Source organism: Panthera pardus, unplaced genomic scaffold, assembly GCF_024362965.1.
Source record: "Panthera pardus isolate Hobbes unplaced genomic scaffold, ASM2436296v1 HiC_scaffold_13, whole genome shotgun sequence".
In the NCBI taxonomy this organism is placed as follows: Eukaryota; Metazoa; Chordata; class Mammalia; order Carnivora; family Felidae; genus Panthera; species Panthera pardus.
The window spans coordinates 123,170,229-123,195,959 of NW_026526688.1; the positions used below are offsets into that span (position 1 = coordinate 123,170,229).

General features: G+C 35.0%; 1 long non-coding RNA gene and 1 other non-coding gene across 2 annotated transcripts in view; both read right to left on the reverse strand.

Moving 5' to 3' along the window:
- Positions 1 to 2,444: 2,444 nt before the first annotated feature.
- LOC109247091 (uncharacterized) overlaps positions 2,445 to 25,731 on the reverse strand; it is a 30,009-nt gene continuing 6,722 nt past the window's right edge. The window contains exon 3 of the long non-coding RNA XR_002071571.2: positions 2,445 to 2,619. This is a non-coding gene — a long non-coding RNA (uncharacterized LOC109247091). The remainder of the gene's footprint in view (positions 2,620 to 25,731) is intronic.
- LOC128776778 (U6 spliceosomal RNA) lies at positions 21,366 to 21,470 on the reverse strand. Its single transcript, XR_008421953.1, has one exon. It is a non-coding gene; the product is annotated as a U6 spliceosomal RNA (small nuclear RNA).

The window sequence follows — 25,731 nt, forward strand, 5'->3', positions numbered from 1 at the left end:
ATTGTGTTTGAAAATTGGAGCTACAACAAGGGTCAGATTTCAACTGGAGAGTGAGAATAATTGTATTAGCCTCATTCTTCCTTCAGCATCATTCTGATGTTCAATAAGAGGCTAGAAGTAGACACTGGGGAAGATTCAGGTTTGGGTGAGATACCATACGTCTAGAGTATTAAACTTCCGCTAGAGATGGTTATATTAAATATTGCCATCTTAGAAACTTGCTGTGTCAGTATGGAGGTTTCTCAAAAAATTAAAAATAGAATTACCCTAGAAACTTGGTGTGTCAGATATTATAGATTGATGGGCTCACATAACACCCATTCCACCAACCTCCCCCCCTTTTTCTTATTTGACTCTATTACAGCAGCTGTAAAACCTAAAAATTCCATTCCTCAGACTCTATTGACACTAAAGTGTCCACGTGACTTGGTTCTGGCCAATGAGGTATAAGATGTGATCTGGTGTCACTACCCCCCCCCCCTTTTCTTTTCTTCTTGTTCTTCTTGTTCTTCTTGTTCTTCTTGTTCTTCTTTTTTTTTTTTTTATTTGTCCTGGTTTGTGGTTTTGAGGCCTGGAGGAACTGATGCCATGTGGTACTGTGAGGCAACAATTAAGAAGACAAATGATAGTATGATAAGGATGGTGGACCAAGAAAGTAGAAAGAGCCTGGGTGTCCAATGGCATTGTGGAACCATGGCACCACTCTGGAACTGCCTCTCCCAACATTCATGTCAGGTGAGACAGTAAACCTCTATTCCTTTAAGCCAGTCCTTCCCATCCATTTCCATGTCTTGGCACACAAAGGAATGAACATATTCATATGCTGCTACATGAAGGTAGATGGACAAAGCTGCTTAGGAGATAATCTTTCACATCTTTGCCCACTCCAAAGATTAAATGACCACACTCAGCTTACTTTTAAACATTTGCAACTCTGAAAGAATTCTGATTCCAGCCACTTTTAGTTGTACTTTCTCTTCCCTAAAGCTGAACATATCCCTGAACACATTGAGTTTGAAGAGAGTCTTGGGAAGCAAGGAGGTCCTTTTTAACTTGAGAAAGACAGAATGGTTAGGTAACTGAAAGTCATAATGAAGGTACAAAGTAAGTTAGCCTCTATAACATGCAAATGTAAATGTGACATTCAAAAAAGAAATTCTGTTACAAGAGAGGGATTTCTGATTTAAAGAATCTGAGGGTTCTCAGATTCTCAGATTTCTTGTGATGAGAAGATCAAAGTAAAGTTTCTGTAAATGCCTGGCTGATAGAATGGAGATGAGAGGTCTATAGAGTCAAGGAAAAAAAGAAATATGAACTAAAGGAACTGGAGCTGTTAAATTACCTTAGAATGTCAAGGATATTGGTGTAGAGGAAGGATGGACTGTTCTAGGCTGGAGGCACTGAAGAAGGAAGAGGTCTCTGCTAGATGAGAGCTGTGATGCTATGAAGTAGGGGTAGGGGATTTGGTCTGAGGATACACATTTCAAATGGTGAGATTGGAAGGAAATTGCTCACTCTGTTGTCTAGAAGTAGGATTGGGAATCTAGGAGAATACCACTTCTTTTCTCAGTTTTGATATTTCCCCTGTACCTCCCCTCTTGACATTTTCCTGCTCTTCTTCTGGGAACTTTAGGTCAGACTGCAGCACAGCAATACAATATATAGATGAGATTTTTTCCAGACCCCTTTCCTGATGCCAAAGATTTTTTTCCTTGATCAAACTCTTCTTGAGTTCACTTGAACTCTTTTTCAACTAGGCTTGACTTTTGGACTCCAGTGACCCTCTCAGCATTGTTCACTTTTATTAAGAGTCTTGATAAGTTGGTGTAACTAAAATCTCCCATCTTCCATATCTGATCACCCTCAATATCTAATTGGGCTCCTCATCTGCCACCATTCCCCCAGGTGATGTCTGAACATCGTGGCCTGCCTTCAGCGAGAACCGTATTGGGTCGGTTTAGCCAGAATCCCATCCCACCCCCTCTTACCCCTAATGTTTCCTCTTAGTAATGACCCCCATCCCAGTTGCCCATGCTATATTGGGAGTTGAGTCCAATCTCTCTCCCCTACTGTGAGACCCATTGCATTATCCCTATAACACTGCAATGGTCCACTTGGAATTAGGTCTGCCTTACTATCTTAAACAAGTATCATGAATAATTTTTCTTTAACAATTTGAAAAATAGTTTTTTGCTAACATTGATTAGGAATTAACATCAATTAAATAATGATGATAGTAATAGATAATACAGGTATTACAGATAATACATTGTTGAACACATACTAGATTTCTGACATCATTTAAAATGTTACACAAATACTAAATCATTTAATTCTCATAAAAACCCAGTAAAGTTTGTGTTAAGGTAGCACTGAGCATTATGATTTGGTGTGTAAAAGACAAATTTTACTGGACAGTTCAAGAGACGATTGCATATGAATGATTGCATTAGAGAGAAAATTTATTAATGACGAATATCTCAAAGAAAAAGGGGGAGTCTGGGGGCTTTATAGTGGTAGGTAAACAAATTAGTCATCTGCAATATGGGAGTTATGAGGAAGGATGAAGACATCTCGGAATATGTGAGGCCAAGTTTGTGCTTTGAGGACAGTCATTTCCTGGAACACAAAAGGGTACAAGGATTTCTTAACCATCGCTGCTCAAAACACAGGGCTCAGGTGAAAGTTCAACACTGTCAAGTGAGGGAAGAATGAGAGAAGTATGTGAATGTAGCAAATAATTTAATGACAACTTTCAAATTCTATGCCCCTAATTCAAACTCTTTAACATGAATTAACGGCAATGCCTATTCTACACATGTTATCTAAAGTTATCTACTGTTAAATTTAAGAGGAATAGAAAAGTTAGGATCATCCTCACTGCTATATTTTAAGAAAAGCCAATATATGATAGATAATTGGGAAATTATTATTTATTATATAAAATGATTATTTAAAGTTTTAATAAACTTCCCAATGATCTATTTTTGGGAATAGTGACAACAGTGAGAGGCTACCCAAGAACTTAACAATAAGAAAAAGTAAGATTGCTCCCTGGGAAAACTACTTTTATAGCATTTTTCAAAAAACAGAAATAGTGTCTGTCTAGGTCATAGGTTATTTCCAGAACATCAAAAAGTGCTTGGCATAGAATAGGTACTCAAACATTTGCTTAAATTAGTGACTTTGTAGTAAAAAACCTGGGGACTGTATAGGACTCTAGGACTAAAGGGTTTGGGAATACCTCCAACCCTAATCAAAATAATCTTGAGGAGCAAGTCTGGGAAGTGATTAAACTTTAATAAATAAAACCCTAAGCAGTGGTATTATACCTTTTTTAGAGAGATAATGTAAATGAAGGTTTTCAGAACTTGCCATCCCAACATATGCTGACTTGGTATATTGACTATTTTGAGCTAAAGTTACTTGAAAAACAATAGGTGCAAGAAAGGCGCTATGATCTTTCCTTTTCTCCCTGAAAACAAGAGAGAAAACTCCCATGCAAAAGCAGCCCTTTCCTGCACCTGGAGGGAAAGAAAATTCTCATCTCCAGAGAGGGAGCTCAAGGCTGAGAAGAATCTGTACAAACAAATCTTGTTGAAATAACCCTCATCTTCCTTTAGTTTCCCCATATATTTTAGATAGTTTTCCATAATTACTATACAATAAAACCTTGGATTACAAGTAACTTGTTCTGTGAGTGTTCCATAAGAAAAGCAAACATTTCTAATAAATTTTATCTTGAAAATAAGCAATGTCTTATAATACAAGTAGTACGTGATGCTGAGCATCACATGACCACAGCTGAGCCAATGGTTCTTGACATTGGCTTTGATCTATAAGTGCTTTGGATTACAATCAAGCTTCTGGAATGAATTATGCTCACAAACCAAGGTTTTACTGTACTTTGTTCAATCAACCTGGTATGTAAGCACCCAGGCTTAACAGCTTTTTGTGTTTTAATTTTCCAATGAAGACTAAGTACCATGTACATATGAAAATATGCATGAAATTTTGTATGCTTTTCTCTGTTAATCTGTCTTCTGTCAGTTTATGTCAGGCCCAGTTGGAGACCCTAAGAGGGTAGAGAAAAAGTTCTTCCTCCCCTACAAAAATAGAAAGGTAAGTTCTTTTTGGAGTACAAGATATGGAACCCCAAAATGAAAAGTTGCACATATCCCTATGAAGCACTGTCCAGGCAGAGAATCTCCTATTGATGAAAATGGCTAGGGAGGTGAAAGATCCAAGCTTTTTAAACTTGTTTCCTTTAACCATTTGAATTGTACAACTCAGGTCCCTATTCTAATTCCAGGCTTACTACGCAAACATTAAATTCTAATTTGGTTTCCTGTGGGTATCAGAGGAACAAATCTTAGATTTAGTGAGTTTTTTATTGTCTGTACTAACCATGGCAAAATTGAACTGCAACCACACATTTAGCAATTTCTTTACAGATGCTGTACGTCATTAACTATTCCACCCTGGAAACTGAGAGGCTGAGAAACACATGCAATGATATGGTTAGAATTATATTTTAAATAGATTTATCAAGCTGCAGTGTGGAGCCTGGACTTAAGAAATCCAAGACTGGGATCAGGCAGACAATTTAGAAGGGAATTACTGAGATTGTTCCAGCAGGAGATAATGAGGACCTGAATTAGGAGGCCGTAGAGATGTGGAGCCAAAATAGGAAACATTTCTCTGTACTGTTACTGGTACTGAGCATTATTTTCTAAATCTGCTTACTTGATAGGTGAGCAAAATCATTTCATTGTTAATTGGATTTCAATGTCTTTCATTACTAATGAAGATGAAAATTTATCACTGGATTAATTCTTGTGTTTCACTCCTGTTTAATTTTTAAAATGTAATTTTTCTTTCATAAAATGTTTTATACATAAAATGTACAAGAGATTCAAGCTACCTAGAATTAAACAGTGGTAGTAGGGACATTTAACCACACAAAACCAAATAGCGTCAATTGAAATGCAAAGCAATCCTATTTTACTTTAATGTAATGCATTAATTTTGGTCTGACCTTCAGCTTTGATTTACACAAAGTTGCCTGGGAAACAGAATTTACTGATTCAGCATAGACCAAAAGATTTGCATTGTAAAAAGAGTCCAAAAAATTAATTCCAAGTAATGGAGTAAGTTTATTCAGAATTCAATTAGTTCCGAGGCTTAGGAAAATAATTTTTTTAATGAGGCTAGAAGAGCAATTCACAAGCAAATTCCATAGAAGTATTTTTCTCCCTGATGTTTATTTATTAAAAATAACCATGATAATAGCGACAAATTACTTTTATTTATTTACTTATTTATTTTTACACAGTGCTTGGGTTTTATTTGATATCATGTCTGTGACCCAGGACCAGCTTGGAATCCACAGTGGGGACAGAGTCACATGGCCCCCTGCTTACCAGGACTCCTCTTCCAGTCCACCCTGTGCTGACATAAGCCAAGGGGCCCCCATAAAAAAGGTGTAGGACTCAGTTCCCTAACAGGTTTTTAGAGCCCTTGTAAATGAACTCCCAAAATAGCTGCTTCTCCTGGAAACTTGGACATCGGTGGGTGGTTCAGGGTAGGCTTCTAAGTGCTGGTCTTCTTTTGTTTGGTGTAAGCTTGTTCCAAACCCTCTCCAGGGTCACTTTTCCCATGAAGAAGGTGATAGCAAAATTATACTTCTACCAGTCTCTTTTTCCTGTGAACTGGTATTGAGTTTGGAGGTCTCACTAGATTTCACTCCATTTTTTTGGTAAGAATACCTCACAGGTGCTGTGCAACTCAGCACCTCCTCCTGCATCTGGCAGAGGCACACAGTGATGGCTGCTCCACTGTTATAATACATGTGCTTCTGAAAATTTTTACTTAAAAATTCCTTGTAAAAGTCAGCCATTTTTTCTGGTCAAATGTTGCATTTTGACCTGATCTGGCTCTCAGTTCCAGGCCTTTAACTTTCAGTCTTGAGCAAATAAATTCTTCTGTTTCCTTACGAAATGTCAAATTCTGGTTTTCCTAGAACTCTTGGTTCCATTCTTGTGTTTCTTGTCTTAATTCTCTTAGCTTTTGTTCCAACGGTGATTCATTTTTGAAGACGTAATAGTGAATAGGTTGAAGGTTTGTAATGTTTACCCCAGGGGTCCTGTCCAATCATGGAAGGATTTTCTTGAAGGTCAGAATCCTGAGACCCAGCTTGGTGCCCCATCCCTGCACTCCACCTTGGGCTCGGGGGGTGGGGGGGTGGGGTGGGTGGGGGGGTGGGTGGGTGGGTGGTGGGGTGGGAGGGGTGGGGAGTTGACAGCTGGGGCCAGGGAAGGCTCCCAGAGCTGAGGGAGAAGGGCCCTCCTTCCAGGGCCACAAGGCCACCCTGACTTGCCTGATCGGCTGCCTGTGGCCCATGGCAGTGATTTTTATTTGTTAAAAGAAAGTGAAATCATACACAATCCCATTACTGTAGCACGTCTTATTTTAATTTTTGCATTCTTTAGTTTTTATATCTGTGTAGTTACTCTGAGTTTGATGAACTCCATCCCTGTTAAATGCCTTTACTGTAGAGAAGCTACTGGGTGTTCTACAGCAATAATAACTAGACATAACTATTAGTATTTAATAGCTATTAGTACTATTGCAGTGGTGTATGGAACAATTTCTTTTCATGAACTGAAAGTTCTTACAACCAAAACTCAAATTTGAAAGTTGTACAAAAAGCATTTTAAATTCACTTTATAAATTATTTTGACCTCAGTCATTTCCTTTTCTTGGTTGTTCTCAAACAAATACCTGCTAGTATAAGAGTAATACATAAGCACTGTGAAAAGGATTCTAGATTCAGAACTGGGCTTTTATCTTAGCCCTGTAACTTATAAGTCACTCGATGTTTTTGAACTTTAGTTTTCTTTTTTGTAAATAAAACCATACATGATTCTTCTAAAGATTATATAGTGCTAACTCATAGATTATGCACTCTATGATTGTTAATTCTCATTCTACAAATTGTTTTTAAATATAATACTCCTTTATACTGGATTATGAGTTGACTTTATGGGTTTAGTCAAAAAGATCAATGCAGAAAACTCTTGCTTATTTGAGCTCTCCCGAGCACATGTGAGGGTGTCCTTTGATTGATGGCTCTGAACAATATCTGAAATACTTTACTTTTTTTACTCCCTAGCACTGCCTCCAACTCTTAAGAGTGCTTGACTAATGACAAGGTCTGAAAAACCAAACCAAACCAAAACAAAACAACCTAAGCCTTTTAATAAGCAATGAAGAATTTATGAAGTTATGAAACTTCTTTAAAACTATGAGTTAATTGCATCAAAAGTTTTAACCAGAGAAATTAGGCAAGAAAAAGTAATACAAGGCACCCAAATTGAAAAGGAAGAAGTAAAATTATCTCTGTTTGCAGATGATATGATCATATATGTGGAAAACTCTAAAGATTCTACAAAAAAAAACCCGTTAGAACTAATAAATTCTACAAAGTAGCAGGATACAATGTCAACACATAAAAATAAGACGCATTTCTATACATTAACAATGAACAATCTGAAAAGGAAATTATGCAAGCAATTTCATTTATAATAACACCAAAAAGAATAAAACACTTAGGAATCAACCAAGAACATGAAAGATTTGTACAGTGACAACTATAAAACATTGCCGAAAGAAATTAAGGAGACATAAATAAATGGAAACACATCCCATGTTCATGGATTGGAGGACTTATTTTGTTAAGATGTAAATACCACCCAAAGAAATCTACAGATTCAATGCAATCCCTATCAATATCCTAGCAATATTTTTTGCAGAAATAGAAAAACCCATCCTAAAATTCATATCAAATCTCAAGGGATCCCCAGTAGCCAAAACAATCTTGAAAAAGGAGAACAAAGCTAGAGGACTCACATTTCTTGACTTCAACACTTATTATAAAGCAACAGTAATCCAAGCAGCATGGTACTGGCATAAAGACAGACATAATTATCAATGAAATAGAATTGATAGCCCAGAAATAAACCTTCTTATATATGGTTCACTGATTCTTGACAAGGGTACCAAGACCATTCAACGGAAGGACAATCTTTCCAACAAACGGTGTTGCTAAAACTGGATATCCGTATGCAAAAGAATGAAGTTGGACCCTTACTCAACCATATACAAAATGTAATTGAAAATGGATCAAAGATCTAAATGTAAAACTGAAAACTAAAAAACTTTCAGAAGAAAACAGGGCAAAAGCTTCACAGTATTAGATTTGGCAATGATTTCTTGGATATGACACCAAGATCACAAAACATAAAAAAAAAAGACAAATTGAACTTTGTAACATTTAAAAAAAATAATGCATCAAAAGACAATATTAACATAGTAAAAAGGGAACACACAGAATGGGAGAAAATATATAGCAATCATATCTGATAAAGGATTAATATCCAGACGACATTGAGAACTCCTGAAACTCAGTAAATAGCAAACCAAACAATGCAATGCAAAAATGAGTGAAGAATTTGAATAGACATCTCTCCAAGAAAGATTACAAATGGACAATAAGCATATGAAAAGATGCTCAACATAATCAATCATTAGGTAAATGCAAATCAAAACTATAATGAAATCCTATCTCATATCCATTATGATGGCTGTTAAGATTTGAAGAAATTAGAACCCTGGTACATTATTGGTAGAAGTCTAAAATGGGACAACTTCTGTGGAAACAGTATGATGGTTTCTCAAAAAGTTAAAAATAGAATTACTATATGATCCAGCAATTCTACTTCTATGTATATATCCAAAAGAATTGGAAGCAGAATCTCAGAGATATTTGTATACCCATGTATGATGCAGCATTATTCACAATAGCTAAAATGTGGAAGCAACCCATGTGTCCATCAACTGATAAATGGATAAGCAAAATGTTGTACACATATACAATGAAATATTATTCAGCCTTAAAAAGTAAGGAGATTTTGACACATGCTACAACATGGATTAACCTTGAGTACATTATACTAAATAAAATAGGCCAGTCACAAAAAGACAGTACTATATGATTTCACTGACATAAAATACTTAGAGTAGTCAAAGCCATTGTACAGAAAGTAGAATGGTGATTTCCAGCGGCTAGGGGAAGGGGCGAATGAAGAGTTTTGTTTTTGTTTGTTTGTTTGGTTTTGTTTGTTTTTGTTTTTAATGAGTATAGAGTTTCAGGTTTACAAAATAAAAAGAGTTATAGAGATAGATAGTGGTGATGGCTGCACAACAAACATTTTGAATGTATCTAATACCATTGAACTGTACATTTAATAATTATCAAGATGGTAAATTTTACATCATATGTATTTTACCACAATAAAAACAAATTGAAAAAAATTGAATAATATTTATCCCTAAAATTTCTCAAGGTCATCTCATTTGTGTCAATCCGTTATAGTTTTCCAGCATCATGCTTTGCCTAAAATACTGGGTATGACCTGAAGAAGCCTTGTAGGCATGTTCTTTGCTACCCATCTCATGGAGGGAAAGAGTAAAGAACATCGAACTCTATTTGCAAAACTAGGTTCTGGCAGCTTGAGATGGATTCTCTTCCCACTACTGCAGGAACCAGTAGAATTCCTAGTCCCTTATAAATATTGAGGAGTATCCAAATATGCCACCACAAAATACACCTCTTTGGCATATGGATTATTTTGAAGTAAAGGCCATTGAAAACTAGCAGATGCAGGAAAAGCCCTAAAAACAGGACACAAGTTTTATTATTGTAAAGGAAATTACATTTATAAAGGAAATTCTTTTTTTTTAAGTTTTTAATTCCAGTTGGTTAACATACCATGCTATATAAAGGAAATGTTTATTTCTAGAGATGTCCTCAATCTCTCCTACCAATAAGAGGAGGACCTTTAACAACTGGCCATTCGAGAAGGCACCAATTTTAATCTGCATAACAAATCTCATCCAACAATCCCTGTGTACCATACTTTTCTTAGTCACTTTCACATAACTGGCCTCCCCTTCTCAAATGCCCCAAACTCCTTTTTCTTGGGTGGTATTTAAACTCAAGTTCCAACCAGTCATTTGGGGTTTACCCATCACTGAGTACTCCCCTGTGTATATGCACAATGCACATGTTAATAACCTTGTTTTTCTCTTATTAATCTGTTTTTGATCAGTCTAATTTGCAGGACCATAGCTAGAAAAACTAAGATGGGTAGAAGAAAAGATTTTCCCTCACCTACAATATCCTCCTTTTCTTTCTGAGCACAAACCATGGATAAGCCCCTTCTCAATCTGAGTTAAATTCATGCTGATCCTATAACTGTGTCACTTTGTTTTTGATAAAGTTTAAGACAAAAATCATCTTAAGTTAAATGTTTGGTCCTAATATTTCTTTCTGTTTTCTTTGATTTGTCTGAGAAATCCACAAGTCAGGGATATATACATAAGTTTTCCTTTCAGGTAGAGCTTAACTATTTAATAAATCATTCTAAACTAGTATGCGGGCCTCTTCTCATTAATGGCTGTGATAGCTATAATAGCAGCAGGTTCTAATACATTTGACATATCTGCTTCCTTTAAAGTCTCCAACTTAATTCTCATTTTTGGTCTAAAAGGTACCTGAAGTTTTTAGTTCAACTGTCTGTCAGGGGCAGATGATACTATGAGTTTAAGGAGTCTGCCCATTGCCTTTTTGACTATTCCTCTCCAATGGGAAGTAAAAAATCTATTATTAGGTGACAACTGATTCAGGTATGAATCAACAATGGGTACTGAAACTATCCCATTGATAAAGAATAGGATATCTACATGGTCTCAAAGTTTCTAATCACAAATTACTAATTAATTACAGAAAGAAAAGTAATATGTTTATAATGAAGAAACTTGGCAAACGTCACCTTAACTGAGCAATCAAAGTTAACATTACCAGGTTGTCTGGGTGGCTCAGTCAGTTAAGTGTCTGACCTTGGCTCAGTCATGATCTCACAGTTTTTGGGTTCGAGCCCTGCATTGGGCTCTGTGTTGACAGCTCAGAGCCCAGAGCCTGCTTCATATTCTGTGTCTCCCTCTGTCTCTCTCTTCTCCTCTCTAGTTTGTGCTCTATCTCTCAAAAATAAATAAACAAACATTTAAAAAGTTAACATCACAAATAGTGGGAAAAGTCAACATCATGTGCCTTGTGATGTGAAATACTGGTAAGAACACAGGATCACATTCATAGTATTCCTGCCAAAAATGCATACCCTGAATCTAATCATTAGATGAACCGAAAGTGAGGATGTATAACTGGTCTATATACTCTTAAAAAAATATCAATATCATGAAAAACTAATGACTTATTAAAAAAACTTTAATATTTATGTACTTTTGAGAGAGAGAGAGAAAGAGAGAGAGAGAGAGAGAGAGAGAGAGAGAGAGAGAGTAGGAGAGGGGCAGAGAGAGATGGACACATAGAATCTGTAGCTGGCTCCAGGCTCTGAGCTGTCAGCACAAAGCCTGATGCGGGGCTCAGACCCACAACCTGTGAGATCATGACCTGAGCTGAAGTTGGACACTTAACTGACTGAGCCACCCAGTCTCCCTGACTAATGAATTATTTTAGGGTAAAGAAGAGACAAAAGAGACATAAACACTAAATGTAAAGTGTAATCCAGACTGGATTCTGCACCAGATTTTTTTTTTTTTTTTTTTTGCTATAAATGAAATAAGAACATAAGAACAACTGGTAAAATTTCAATTTAAATAATATTGTTCAAAGTTAAATGTCCTGATTTTGATCATTTTATTATGGTTATGTGAGTGAATTCCCTTGTTAGAAAATATAAACTGAAGCATTTAGGGGTTAAGGGGAATGATGTCTGCAACTTATTTCATTAGAAAAACTGTAATATATATATATATATATATATATATATATATATATATATATATATTTGAAGGCTATATGGCTTGTTTTTGCAACTATCTAGCTCTGTTGTAGCTGGAAAGCATTCATCAATAATATGAAAATGAATGTGTGACTGTTACAATAAAACTTTATTGTAAAAACAGGCAGTGAATGGAGTATGGAATATGGGCTGTAGTTCACTTATCTCTGCATTAGACTGTCATGTCCTTAACACTAAGGATAATGTGTTCTTATGTCTCTGTTTCTGTAGTGCCTAGATCAAGACCTAGCATTCAGCAGATCCGTAACAAATATTTGGTACATGAAGATTGTCCTGTCCTATCTTTGTGGTGGGTCTTTGATCTCACAGGTTGCATAACTTTGGCTTAATTACTTGCCACTTCTTTTCATGGCCTCAAGATATCAACTGTAAGTAGCTCTATGTACTTTGTAAACCTGCTCTGGAAATCAGAAGTAAGCTGCTGCTTCTTCTTCTTCTACTTTTTTTTTTTTCCAGTAAACTTTACATCCAATGTGGGGCTTGAACTCATAAACCTGAGATAAGAGTTACATACTCTACCCACTGAGCCAGCCAGCACCCCAGAAGTAAGAGCTTTGATACTATTCCATATGAGGTGCCAAGTTGACAGAAATTCCCATGAGGTCATTGGAAAGAGTATATTCTACATATTTGCTGGCAAACCTGTACGAGTTTAGTTGTAATCCTACTCTAGAGCAAGTGGTGTTGAGATTTTGTTTTGTTTTGTTTTTTGTTTTGCGATCTATGAGTCCCTGACCAGAACAAACTTGGTAACTTGGTTGAGAAAATAAAACACAGAAATGAAAAAATTATAGAACAATAGCAAATTCTTCCATATTCCTGACATTTCATTCTTCCTTGCTTCAGTCCTCATATATCACTGATCAATTAGAAGTTATCTCCTTTCCTCTTAATTACCATGGTACTCTATAGGTTGAATTATAATAATTTTTGTGCATATATTTTCTCTATTGGTCTTCCCACCAGGAATAGCCTGGCCAGCAAGACAAAAATATTCATCTCTGTATTGGGGTGGCTTTGCCTGAGTGATTTGTTTTTTATTTCCTTCCATAGCCAATCAATACTTCCTTCCCTTTTTTATGGATACATTCTTTCATTAGCTATGTTAATATATTCAATAAGTTACCTCAAATATTGCAGGCTTGACTTGGCAAGAATTCTTTCAGGTGACTTTGCCTATAAATGAATTACATGTAAGTACATAGTTTTATTCTTTGAAGACAATTTTATTTAACTCATATCCAAATTCTTTAGAGAACACCCCCAGTAGCATTCTGTACTGACAACTGCAGAAAGTAAATTAATGCTTTACTTATAGCTACACTGAGGTTGGTATCATATTCTGGACATCGATAACTATTCTGATTGTGTAAGATGGTGTTTTAGGAAATCTTTTGAGCATTGTTCTCCTTGTAATTACTTCACTTGAGCTTAGGTACCCTGCTGTTGTATTATTTCCATGTGCCTTCATTTGCATATTTCCATTGTGATAAACATCTGCATTGATCCTTATTTCCTTCCCTCCAGTCTCAGGAGATGAAGTGTTCCTCCCACTGCTCAACTCACAGCAATCTGGCTTCTGCTTATCCCCCACCTTCTTCACCCCATGACTGAGATTATCTGTACTGAAATAAATAATGCATTAAAAATGCCAAATTCAGACAATCCACTTCAATCTTTATCTTACTAAATCTCTCTTCTACTTCTGATTGTTGGACAAACAGGTCTCAAAGCTCCATCCTCTATGCTTTTAGCTTTCCTGACATTATTTATTCTGATTCTAATCACATATGCCTAAACAATTTTATTATTTTCATTCACAGGATCCTCCTCTTTTGCCTACAGGTCTTTAATCTTAGTTGTGTCTGAGGGTTCTTCCTATCTTCAGGCACTGTTTGTCTCTTTTTGTCTTATGTTGGGTGACCATTAATCTCTCTTCCCTTTTTTTTTTAAAGTTTATTTTGAGGGAGAAAAAGCATGAGTGGGGAAGGGGCAGAGAGAGAGGTAAGAGAGAGAATCTCAAGCAGGCTCTGTGCTACCAGTGCAGAGGCCAACGTGTGGCTTGAACTCATAAACTGTGAGATCATGACCTGAGCCAAAGTCAGCCACTCAACTGACTGAGCCACCCAGGCACCTCTCATATGCTGACTTCCAAATCTCTATCCCAATCTCGATACCTCCTTTCATACTTAGATAACTAACTAGTTACAAATTTCTATGTATTGGCAATGTTTTGGTATTTCACAACATGGAAATAAAGCATCACTTTTGTTGGCCAAACTTGAAATTTCTTAACAAGCTGTATTGATATTAGGTATAAATTTTTCATGTCATCACAGAAATCTCTTCCATATAATCTTCTTTTCAATGTTTTCTATTTCATTAGATATATAAATTAAAAAGGGGAGAAAATTAAATACTTTCATAAATGTATGAGAAATTAAATAAATACATAACTACGGCTGGATATATGTTATCTCAAGTCTCTCATTTCAGTGTTCTTTTACTTAACACTGGGTCTCCAGATGTAACTATACTAGTTTTATATCAATGTCTTATCAGTTAAAATATTTTGTCCCTAACGGAAATCTTCCAACTGGCTTAAACAACAAAAAGATTATCTCACATATCTGTTATTCCTGAAGTAGGGTCAGCTCCAAGGTTAGTCTCTTCAGTAGCATGAAGACATAGGTTTACTCTATTTTCTAATATGCTTATGTCCCGTACATTATTATCAAGTACATTTATTCTGTGATTTTAAGGATGATTTAGTTTTAGGAATTTCAACAACATAATTCTATATATCCACAAATTAGTTCTGCCCATTAGGTCTAGACATAGTAACATTCAAAAAAAGAAGAGACACCATTTTGTCCTGTGGCTCTCTTGTAGAAATACAATTTCCTCAGAATCACTAGTAGACTATATTTTACAATTCTTTGGCCACTGGATTAATTTGTTATTGCTGTCGTAACAAATGGCCACAAACTTAGTAGCTTATAGCAACATTCATTTGTCATCTTATAGTTCTATAGGATAGAAATCTGGGTGGGCTCTACTGGGTTCTGTGTTTAGAAACTCACAAGGCTAATGTCCAGTTTGTAGAGGATGCTGGGCTTCTTTCTGGAAGAGTTGAGGAAAAACTCACTTCCAAGCTCATTCAGATTGTTCACAAAATCTAGTTCCCTGTGGTAATAAGACCAACATCCTCATTTCCTTGCTGGCTATTAGCTAAGGGGTGGATCTGAGTAATTTGGGGCTGTCTGCATTCCTCATCAAGTGGTTCTCTTCTATCCTATTGTTTTGAATCTCTTTCTTTTAAAAAAATTTTTTAAATGTTTATTCATTTTTGAGAGAGAGAGAGAGAGAGAGAGCGAGCAGGGAAGGGGCAGAGAGAGAGGGAGACACAAATCTAAAAGCAGGCTCCAGGCTCTGAGCTGTCAGCACAGAGCCCGATGTGGGGCTTGAACTTGAGATCATGACCTGAACCAAAGTCTGACGCTCAACCAACTGAGCCACCCAGGTGCCCCATCTCTGACTTTTTTTGCTATCATCTGAAGAAACCCCTCTGCTTTTTAGAGCTGGTGTGATTAGATTTTAAGCTTGCCTAGATAATTTCTCTTTCTTAAGACTGTGCCAAAGAAGAGAACACAAGCATGAAAGTGACATCTCACCATGTTCATAGGCTTCAGGGATTAGGGTGAGAAATCTTTAAGGACTCATTTTAGAATTATGCCTACAATAGCCATAGTTGGCTCACAAACCCTTTCTGAATTAATCATTGTCAAAGGGAATGAATTACCATTGTTTACTCAGATAGTTTTCTGTGGTGGAATTGACATGTTGGGGAATAAACAATAATGTCCACTATGTACTCACATTATAATGTTTCTCTTGAGAAGTGCTAAAAGGGCTCATATATTCTCTCTAGTCTCCCTCTCTCTCTCGCTCTCTCTCTCCCTATATATATACATACATACACACATTTCTTACGAAGAACAGTATATCCTGTTATTACTCTATTTTCCTCCTTATTTATCACAGTGGGTAGTACACATTGGTTACAATATCAGTTAAACATTATTTTAAGGGAAGAGAAAAAAGACTTTTTGAAGTGAAGCCTAGCATTTAAGAACAAAAAGAACAGAATCTATCTTTCCTATCCTATCATGGTAACCGATCTTAGACAGCTGATTAACTTGTTGGGCTGATGGTTGGCAACAGTGTTATGGTTTCAAATTTGGAATTTCTTTCATGTCTTTATGTAAAACATGTAGTAGAATTTGGCAGATACTGCTGATATTTGTTCAGCGGTTATAGGGTAAGTCATCTTTGATGTCTGGGAACAACTTTCTATAAGAAATCATTGTCCACTTAGCATTACCATTGATGAGCTATTCATGGAATCATTAACTTTCAAGGATCTCCAGTATTGCTTCAAGAGGTCCTCTCTAGTAATTATCCAACTTCTTGTTCTCTTACTCCCTCAGGCCATTCACCACACTGCTTTGCCTGGTTTGTTGAAATATAAGGGCAATTTGGCTATATTTACTCTGTTAATATTTAGAGTAGCCCAGTGTAGCTAACAATGTAGATGTCATTTTCCCTACTCCTCTTTTCATATGTGATCCTCTAGAAGCTGTTTCTTTTGTCCATGATGATGACTTTCCTCTAAACAGGAGAACTTTTTCATTAGGCAAAAGTAGAGACATTTCCCTATTAGTCTCTTAAATAAGGATTTACCACAGTTGATTGTACCATCTGGTGGAAGTATACACTAGGTAATTAGGCAAGACTTCTCCAAGAACCTGAGCCAGGGTTGGGAGATTGTCCAGGTGAGGTGTACATTCTGTTTGTTTGGCTGATGTGCTGTCCTGTATGTCAAGATACAGTTCAAGAACTGATAAACTTTGTGAAATATAAATAATTCCAGAAAATGAAGTGATAGTGAAAACATTAGATAGATCTGGGACTTTTGCTCTAAATATGGTACTTTTAGCAAATAAAAGGTCAAGTGGCTACTAAATTGAATAGACCTTAGTCATTTTCTATTGTTACTGGATGAATTTATTCATTTTTAAGCATGAGGAGACAAGGTTCCTAACTGGATATAATGAGCTTAAGGCAAGCAGTGAAGTAAGAAACATTCACTAGCATCTGATTTTAAGCATTCAAAGTCAGTGGAATTATCAGTCCACTTTACTATATTATAGTGTTTTATTATGTATTAGTAATACTATAAAAATGTACATTTGATAGACATGAATGTTAAACATCCATAGGTTTTTGGTGTATTTCACTATAGAGATGGCTGTTCTCTCTGGGTTAAATTATTCACCCAATGCTAGAATTGTGCTTGCTATGTTCATAAATAAGGCCATAAAACATGGTATATTGGAAATATTATATTGTCAAGAACTTTTCTCTTTATTGTTATACAGGTTTCCTATTAAATTATTTACATGTAACTATTTATAAAAAGAAATTATTTTATTTGTGAATTAATACGAGGATGAATGACTTTATTAGCATAAATTGGTAAAATTGTGCCATCTAGTGCCCTTTTTGAAAAAACTTGTTTTTAAAAAAATTTTGTTTCCAGAATCTTAAATATTACAGATTAAAAAATGAGTCTAGAAATCATTTTCCAACTCCTACATATTACAAATAAAAATATGAGTGCAAAAATGAAAATAAAGTTAGGACACGTTACTGGAAGAGTGTACTCCAGGCACAGGAAAGAATTCTAGCAAATACCTAGGAATTGGTGTGGTCATTCCAAGGATTTCCTAAGATATGTTTACCACACCTATTATAACATTCTCTGTGAAGTGTGTGCATTAGTGGAGAGTAGGAATAAGAAGAATGACTAAAAGACCACTAGATAATGAGATTCTTGGTAGTTGGTGGCGAATGGGATGACCTTCAAGAACGGGGCCCGAAGATTCTTCTCTCCTTTACTTTTCCTATCTGATTATGTTGCCACCTCAGAATGTATCCCAAGAACTGGGGTAAGCAGAGTTGTGTGTGGGTTTGTGTGCTTGTGTTTTGATAAGAGGGGAAAAGAGGTGTCTGAGGTATATTAGAATAAACAGGGGGAAATGTGAGGGAGAAGGCAGAAAAATGAAAGATTATACTTTAATGTCCTAGTAGCTGAAATTAATTTGACAGAAAGTTTTGGAGTCACATTTATCCAGGTATGGGTTTGTGTGAGTTTGGAATTACTGGATTACTTTTGGAGACTTAATTTTCATATGCTAAAAAAAAAAAAGTAGAGGAGGAAGCAAAGAAAGATAAATTCAGATATCTTATCAAATAGTTGTATAAAATGTGACATAATGAATATCAGTTCCTTTTAACCACAAATATGTTAGGAAAAATGTCTTCAACTATCTACTGTATATGTGGAACATATGCATATCACTTGTGTTAGTTATTCAGCCAGTTCAATTAGGCTAAAGATTTATCTAGTAACCTTCCTTTAACTACTGATCATGCACCATCTTGTGGCTTCTATTATTTTCTTGACATTTTTGTATCTTGAATTGCCACTTATTAACGTTTTTAGGACTTGCACCAACTACTGTATCTATATCTATATCCATATCTATATCATCTATCTATGTATCTACAAAAAATGTGTTGTATACCTCTCAATATCTTGTTTATAACAAGGAATTAATAAATACTTGTTACCTTATTTACTGGGCTTTAGTAGAATTTTCCTTCACCCAGGTAAAGACATGTTACCAACAAATCCTTTATATTTCAACCATGAGAAGAAAGTATATTTCATCAAACACATTTGAAATTTCATAAACACTTGTGTATTTTAAGATCATAACCTTATTTTTTATTTTTAATCATGGTAAAAAAACACATAAAAGTTACCATCTTAACTATTTTTTAGTGTTAAGTAGTTTAAGTAATGAACTATTGTTCAGTATTAAGTGTATTCATGTTGTTGTGCAAGGTATCTCCAGAGCTTTTTCATCTTTCCAAATGGATCTCTGTATCCATTAAACAACTCCCCATTTCCTCCTTGACCAGTTCCTGGCAGCCACCATTCTTCTTTCTGTTTCTATGAATTTGACTACTTCAGATACCTCATATAAGTGGTATCATATAGTATTTATCTTTTTGTGACTGTCTTATTTCACTCAGCATAATGTTCTCAAGTTTCATCCATGTCATAAGCATGTGACAGGGTTTCCTTCCTTTTTAAGGCTGATAATATTCAAGGTAATTATTTTTAGAGTATGAGATTTTAGTCAGAAGACTTAATTAATGAGAACTGCAAATCAATTTAATATGTTCTACATAACAGAAGAATATAGATACATATATTTAGTAAAACACTGTACAATGCTGAAACAGAATTCTAATAATGGAGAATCTTCTAAAACTATAATAAGCTCCTTTGGGACTATTATGCAAGACAGTAGGCTTTTTAAAATGCCATGTAAATATATTCTTAAATTTTTTATCAACAATTTATAAGCTGAGCCAGATGAGATTTGTACCTACCATGTAGTTTCCATTTTTAATGTACTGAATTTAAATGATGAGAAGTGTCAAATTTACTGATCTCTAATCTTTAAAAAGCACACATCACAGTTTAAAAGACTTTTCATTTTGTCTTCATTTTACTTTCTTGAAGAAAAAGTTAAATACCTTACCATGTTACTCACACTTTTTTAAACAAAAGTATTGCATTTGTTATTTGTGTGCCTTATTTTCTCACCATTAAAAGCATATGATCAGTAAATTGTTAACTGGAACTATCCATTATAGGAGGACCCAACCCAGAGTAACCCATGATAAGGACAGGGAAAGCAATCTAAGGATCAGGTTGCAGCATCTGTCTGGATCTCAAACCCAATTTCCAGAGTAACAACAGAAGAATGAGCAAGCAGTTGCCACTGCTTTTCAGGCAGGTGATTTATTATGCAGACTGATTTTGGACAAAGTTAGTAATAGAAACATGTTATCTGTCCCTTCCTGAGAAACTCCTCAGTATGCAAACTTCACTTAACCCATTTTTACATAACTTAATTTCCTTCATGACCCAACATTTTTGTGGTAAAACCTCTCCAACTGCCTCTCCACATCTTTCCCCATGATGGACCTCACAAGACCACATATGGCTCTGCCTCCAATTACTGTTTACCTCTTTTGGCATTGGATTTTTCTCATCAAGGTATCATTTGAATCAAGTGGGAAGATACATATTTCCCAAATGAGCCCAAATGGTATATGCATGTGTGTTGCAACCTTTACTGGAAATATGACCTGATTTACCTTTCACCATGTTCTTGCTTTACCTCATTCATGGCATTAAAACAATATAAACATTTCACAGTTCTGCCTGTTCCCCCCACCCCCTGTTTTGTCTCTTTCAACCAAAGTTTCACATATTAAATTTTATTAAATAATCCTGAAGCATTTCTCTTATTTTATAAACAATGAATAAATGTGATAATTATTTATTCCTTCCTTATTCTTCCCCTCCTTGGCCCACATTTTTTCCCCAACTTAGGTAATCTATTAATGCCCAAATATGCATCCTTTCATATTTACTCCATGCTTAATCATATACATAAATATACAAGCACATATACGTTTAACATGTACAGTGGTTTTGGGGGGCGGGGTAATTCTTGGTTTTAGAAAAATGATGTCTCACATTTGTCTGAATCTTGTTCTTAACAATACCTGATGGAAATCATGCCAACTAACTGCAATGACTTTAATTCAATCTTCAAAATGTCTGCATAGTATTTTATGGTGACATGATTCAGTCATTCCCTTCATTAATAGGTATTTCATTTTTTATTGTTGTTTACTTTTTACACAGTACAAAGTTTGTTTAAATATATGGATAAAAGTATGTATGTATATCATTTTATGATATAGTATTTAAGTTTTATGGGATATCTATGGCATATTCACAGATAGCTTTACAAAAAAGCAATAGTTCACATTTATCCATTATGAAATTATATTTTCTTGCATCTTCCCAGAAAATGTTTCATTGGTCTTTTAAATCTTTGTCATTATGATGACTAAAAAAAGTGGTATTTTACGTCATTCTGATATGCATTTCCTTTTAAATTTTGATATTGTCATATAAGGACTATCTTTTCTCTAAGTTTTTGTCTCTAGGGGTTAAGCTCTCCCTTGCCCATACATATAATTTTCTAGATTTTTACACATGAATTTTAATGTCCCATGTTTTACATTTACATCTTAAAAAATCTGGAAATTATTTTTATTTTTTTCTTCTAAGATTGTGTTTAAATTCAAGTTAGTTAACATATAGCGTGTAGTGTAGTATTGGTTTCAGCAGTAGTATTTAGTGATTCGTCACTTACATATAACACCCAGTGCTCATCACAATTAGTGTCCTCCTTAATGGCCCCAAATATGGAATGCTTCATGGATTTGTATGCCATCCTAGCACAGGGGCCATTCAAATCTTCTCTATATTGTTCCAACTGGAAACTATTTTTTAAATGTGAAATATAGGGGTAAATTCTACTGTCGTTTAAATTGGGTAGTCATTTGTGTCAGCCGAATTTATTAAGGAGTTCATTTGTTTCTCACTTAAAATATATTTGTCTTATATTAAATGGGTACATATATTGGAAAAAATTTCTGGAATTTTTCTTTAGTTCTTTTGATCTATTTTCTATTTTTAGGCCAATAGCCTAATTGATATTTTTATGATATTGTCTTCCCATTTAACTTTGGTATCTTTCCATTGTTTACATCTTCTGTATTTAGGTTCTATGAGTTTCCCATTGCATAATTCTATGTATATAATTTTTTCATTATTGCAAATGATTTTTTTTACAATTTCCTTTTTAGTTACTTATTAGTATAGATTAAAAAATTACTGGTTTTTATATATTTAACTTGAACCCGGTTACTTTACTTATTTCTCTTATTAATTCTAGGGTAATTTTAATACATTTTCCTGTGTCATTTTGTTATCTGATCACAACAAAGGCAAAAATATATTTTCCAATTTAATACATTATTTACTTTGTTTTATTGTATTCATTATTAATGATTTTGATAGAAACATCTGTTTTTTAATTTCAATTGGAATAGTTCTAGTGTTTTGCTATTTAATATTTTCTGTTTCTAATTTTTTAAGTATTCTTTATTATATTAAAAAGATATCCTTCAATTTCCAATACATGAAGAATTTTTATTAGAATTGTCCTTTGATTTTGTCAAATGCCTTTTTTGCATCTATTGACATGAGCATATATTAATTTCGCTGATAATTTTGCACTGTAAGTGCAGAGCCCGACTTGGGCTCAAATTTATGAACTGTGAGATCATGATGTAAGCTGATATCAAGAGTCAGACGCTTAACCAACTGATCCACCCAGGTGTCCCATTTGCTATTATTTCACTAAAATTTTTACGTATATATTATAGAGATTACCTATATTATTCTTTTTTTGGTAGAATCTTGATCACCTTTTGATATTAAAGTTATACTGGTTTCATGAAAAGTTCATGAAAGTTCTCATGAAGTTCATAGAACTTCATGAGAAGTTCTATCTTTATCTATAATATGGAATATTTTAAGTAATATTGGAATTATCATTTTTTAGGTTACATGAGACTTAGCTATGATTTTCATCTGGTATTTATGCCTGCTTAAAAAAAATATTTGTTTGTTTGTTTATTTATTTATTTTTGAGAGAGAGAGAGAAAAAAAGAGAGAGAGAAAAAAAGAGAGAGAGAGAGAGAGAGCGAACAGGGGAGAGCAGAGAGAGAGGGAGAGAAATAATCCCAAGCAGACTCTGCACTGTCTGCAGAGTATGACGTGGGACTTGATCTCATGAACCATGATCGTGACCTGGCTGAAATCAAGAGTCTGATGCTTAACCTACTGAGCCACTCAGGTGTCCCGAATAATACTTTTTAAAAAGCAACAAAAACTATCAGCAAATGTGGTTGTCTGTGAAAACTTTTAGGAGATGAATACTTATGATAAACATGGTTCATTCTTTTTCTCAAGGAGTAGCCATTAATCCTTTGTTGTTTCATAACATTTAAAAATTTTGGTTCTCATTAAATTTAAAATACTAAGCTAGTATCAAAGCAATATTGCTTTTCTGGTGTTTCATTTTATATTTTACTATCCTTTTTAAAAAGTTCAACAAATATTAAAAATGTACTCTTTAAAATGTGCTATGTAGCCATGGAGGGTAGGGAGTTGTTTTTGTGGAAAGAGGACAGAGAAAGGGAAAGGGTGTTGAAGAAGGGTACAGATCATCGAAACAGAAAATCAACAAGGATATAATAATTGTAAATATTCATGCCCCCAAGGTGGAAACGCCCAAATATATAAGTCAATTAATCACAAGAAAACCAGCCCTCAATAGGTACAAAAAGATCCAGATCATACTGTGCATATTTTTGGACAACAATGCTGTGAAACTCAAAATAACCACAAGAAAACATTTAGAGAGAACATGAATACTTGGAGACTAAAGAACATCCTATTAAAGAATGAATGAGTTAAACGGGAAATTAAAAAGTACATGGCAGCCAATGAAAATGATAACACCACAGCCCCAAACCTCTGGGATGCAGGAAACGTGGTCATAAGAGGGAAGTATATAGCAATCCAGGCCTTCCTAAAGAAGGAAGAAAGGTCTCAGATACACAACTTAACCTTACACCTTAAAAAGGTGGAAAAAGAACAGCAAATAAAACCCCAAACCAGCAGAAATCAATGCTATTGAAATTAAAAAAACGAACAAAAAAACACCCCCCCCCCAAAAAAAAAAAAACAAAACAAAAAAACAAACAGGAGAACAGATCAATGAAACCAAGAGCTGGCTCTTTGAAAGAATTAACAAAATTTGATCTACCCAGCCAGTATGATCAAAAAGAAAAAGGAAAGGACCCAAATAAATAAAATCACTAATGAAAGAGGAGATATCACAACCAACACTGCAGAAAAACAAACAATAATAAGAGAATGTTAGGAGCAATTATATGCCAACAAATCGGGCAATCTGGAAGAAATGGACAAATTCCTAGAAATATACAGACTACCAAAACTGAAACAGGAAGAAATAGAAAATTTGAACACACCCATAACCAGTATAGAAATAGAATTAGTAATCAAAAATCTCGCAACAAACAAGAGTCCAGGGCCGATGGCTTTCCAGGGAGAATTCTACCAAATATTTAAAGAAGAGTTGACACCTATTCTTTGGAAGCTGTTCCAAAAGATAGAAATGGAAGTAAAACTTCCAAACCCATTCTATGAGGCCGGCATTTACATTAATTACAAAACCAGACAAAGACCCCAATAAAAATTAAGAGAACAATAGACCAATTTCCCTGATAGAGATGGATGCAAATTCTCAACAAGATACTAGCAAACTGGATCTAACAATACATTAAAAGAATTATTCACCATGATCAAGTGGGATTTATTCCTGGGATGCAGGGCTGGTCCAATGTCAATGTGATACATCACAATAAGTATTTGACAAAATACAACATCCTTTCTGGATAAAAACCCTCAAGAAAGTAGGGATAGAAGGATCATACCTCAAGATCATAAAGATCATATACGAAAGACCAACTGCTAATAGCATCCTCAATGGGGAAAACCTGAGAACTTTACCCCTAAGGTCAGGAACACAATAGGAATGTCCATTCTCACCATTGCTATTCAACATAGTGTTGGAAGTCCTAGCCTCAGCATTCAGACAACACAGAGAAATAAAAGGCATCCAAATCAGCAAGGAGGAAGTCAAACTTTCACTCTTCGCAGACGACATGATATTCCATATGGAAAACCCAAAAGACTCCACCAAAAAACTTTTAGAACTGAGACATAACTTCAGCAAAGTCGCAGGATATAAAGTCAATGTACAGAAATTGGTTGCATTTCTATATACCAATAATGAAGCATGAGAAAAAAAATTCAGATTTCAATTCCATTTACAATTGCACCAATAACTACAGAATAACTAGGAATAAAACTAAACAAAGAGGTGAAATATCTATATACTGAAAACTATAGAAAGCTTATGAAAGAAATTGAAGAAGCCACAAAGAAACGGAAAAACATTCCATGCTCATTGATTGGAAGAACAAATACTTTTAAAATGTCAATACTACCCAAAGCAATCTACATATTCACTGCAATCCCTATCAAAATAACACAAGCATTCTTCACAGAGCTAGAACAAACAATCCTAAAATTTGTATGGAACCAGAAATGACCTCGAATAGCCAAAGCAATCTTGAGAAAGAAAACCAAAGCTGGAAGCGTCACAATTCCGTACTTCAAGGTGTATTACAAAGCTGTAATCATCAAGACATTAAGGTACTGGCACAAAAGAGACACACAGATCAGTGGAACAGAACAGAGAACCCAGAAATGGACCTACAAACATATGGCCAACTAATCTTTGACAAAGCAGGAAAGAATATCCAATGGAATAAAGACAGTCTCTTCAGCAAATGGTGTTGGGAAAACTGAACAGCAACATGCAGAAGAATGAACCTGGACCACTTTCTTATACCATATACAAAAATAAACTCAAAATGGATGAAAGGCCTAAACGTAAGACAGGAAGCCATCAAAATCCTAGAGGAGAAAACAGGTAATGACCTCTTTGACCTGGGCCACAGCAACTTCTTACTTGACATGTCTCCAGAGGGAAGGGAAACAAAAGCAAAAATGAACTATTGGGACCTCATTAAGATAAAAAGCTTCTGCACAGTGAAGGAAACT